General features: G+C 39.5%; 1 pseudogene; it reads left to right on the top strand.

The window, feature by feature from the left end:
* The first annotated feature begins 348 nt into the window (after window positions 1–348).
* On the top strand, window positions 349–1,520 carry Gm5550 (annotated as a pseudogene).
* Window positions 1,521–2,664: the final 1,144 nt, after the last annotated feature.

Here is a 2,664-nt window from a genome sequence, read left to right as displayed (position 1 = left end):
CCTAAGGAAATAGAAGCAGTCATTAAAAGTCTCCCAACCAAAAAAAGCTCTGGGGTTTTAGTACAGATTTCTATCGGACCTTAAAGAAGATCTAATACCAATACTTCTCAAATTATTCCACAAAATAGAAACAGAAGGAACACCACCTTATTCATTCTATGAAGCCGTAGTTACACTAGTACCTAAGTTACACAAACACCCATCAAAGAAAGAGAACTTCAGACCCCTTTGGCTTATGATTATCAATGCAAAAACACTCAATAAAATTCTCACAAACCGAATCCAAGAACACATCAACTCTTGGTCCCATATTGAACTCGAGTTGGAAGAGGCGAGTCCAGTCTCAAAATGGAGGGCCATGACCCAAAGGAACCAGAGCAGCTGAGGAAGCTGTTTATTGGTGGTCTGAGCTTTGAAACCACAGATGATAGCTTAAGAGAACATTTTGAGAAATGGGGCACACTTACAGACTGTGTGGTAATGAGAGATTCCCAAACAAACGTTCCAGAGGCTTTGGTTTTGTGACCTACTCTTGTGTTGAAGAGGTGGATGCTGCAATGTGTGCTCGGCCATATAAGGTTGATGGGCGTGTGGTGGAACCAAAGAGAGCTGTTTCTAGAGAGGATTCTGTAAAGCCTGGTGCCCATTTAACGGTGAAGAAAATTTTTGTTGGTGGTATTAAAGAGGATACGGAAGAATATAACCTGAGAGACTACTCTGAAAAGTATGGCAAGATTGAAACCATAGAGGTTATGGAAGACAGGCAGAGTGAGAAAAAGAGAGGATTTGCTTTTGTAACTTTTGATGATCATGACACACTTGATAAAATTGTTGTTCAGAAATACCACACTATTAATGGGCATAATTGTGAAGTGAAAAAGGCCCTTTCTAAACAAGAGATGCAGTCTGCTGGATCACAGAGAGGTTGTGGAGGTGGATCTGGCAACTTTATGGGTTGTGGAGGAAACTTTGGAGGTGGTGGAGGAAACTTTGGTGGAAGAGGTGCCTATGGTGGTGGAGGTGGTGGCAGCATAGGTAGTTATGGAGATGGTGATGGTGGATATAATGGATTTGGAGGTGATGGTGGCAACTATGGTGGTGGTCCTGGTTACAGTAGTAGAGGAGGTTATGGAGGTGGTGGACCAGGATATGGAAATCAGTGTGGTGGATATGGTGGTGGAGGAGGAGGATATGATGGTTACAATGAAGGAGGAAATTTTGGTGGTGGTAACTATTGTGGTGGTGGAAACTATAATGACTTTGGGAATTATAGTGGACAGCAACAATCAAATTATGGACCCACGAAGGGGGGCAGTTTTGGTGGAAGAAGCTCAGACTGTCCCTATGGTGGTGGCTATGGATCTGGGGGTGGAAGTGGTGGATATGGCAGCAGAAGGTTTTAAAATAAAACAGAAACGGCTACAGTTCTTATCAGGAGAGAGAGCGAGGAGTTATCAGGAAAGCTGCAGGTTACTTTGAGACAGTCGTCCCAAATGCATTAGAGGAACTGTAAAAATCTGCCACAGAAGGAATGATGATCCATAGTCAGAAAAGTTACTGCAGCTTAAACAGGAAACCCTTCTTGTTCAGGACTGTCATAGCTACAGTTTGCAAAAAGTACAGCTATTGATTAATGCAATGTAGTGTCAACTAGATGTACATTCCTGAGGTCTTTTATCTGTTGTAGCTTTGTCTTTTTGTTTTTCTTTTCATTACATCAGGTATATTGCCCTGTGGTAGTGGTACCAGGAATAAAAAATTAAGGAATTTTTAACTTAAAAAAAAAAAAAGAACACATCAAAATGATCATTTACCATGATCAAGTAGGCGTCATCCCAGGAATGCAGGGATGGTTCAAATATATGGAAATCTATCCACTATATAAACAAACTCAAAGAAATAAATCACATGATCACCTCATCAGATGCTGAAAAAGTCTTTGACAAAATACAACATCCGTATATGTTAAAAGTCTTGGAAAGATCAGGAATTCAAGGCATATCCCTAAATGTAATAAAAGAAATATACAGCAAACCAACAACATAATCAAATTAAATGGAGAGAAACATGAAGCATTCTCACAGCTGGATCTCATGGAGGCATTTCCCCAACGGAAGCTCCTTTCTCTGTGATAACTCCAGCCTGTGTCAAGTTGACACACAAAACCAGGCTGTAAGATCAACAATTGACAAATGGGAACCCATGAAACTTAAACGCTTCTGTAAAGCAAAGGACACTGTCAATAGGATAAAACAGCAATCTACAGATTGGGAAAATATCTTTACCAAAATCTAATAGAGGGCTATTAGAATTTTACATCTTAGAATTTATGTCTTTTTTTTTAATGTGATGTTGTTTCCTAGAACCAGAAGAACCATGGAAATTAAGTTTTGAGAATTAGAATCATAATTACAATACAGCAGAGAAGGGCCTTGCACTGACTAAGCTGTTGAAGGGTCACAATTAATATTATGTTTGAATATATATATATATATAGATATCCATGATGCTACCAAATATCAACTAAGTACCACAGACTTTATGTGTACTGGAGATATTACTTGCTGAATAAAATGAATTTGAGGAGGATGTGCTCCTCAACTATACACTGTGAGACTTAAGTTTGTATCAGGATGGTAATAAACACAGAGTGGGTGTGGCATG

Source organism: Mus musculus, chromosome 3, assembly GCF_000001635.26.
Source record: "Mus musculus strain C57BL/6J chromosome 3, GRCm38.p6 C57BL/6J".
Taxonomy (NCBI): domain Eukaryota; kingdom Metazoa; phylum Chordata; class Mammalia; order Rodentia; family Muridae; genus Mus; species Mus musculus.
Note: the sequence above shows the minus strand (reverse complement) of the source record. Positions and strands in the feature narration are given on the sequence as shown.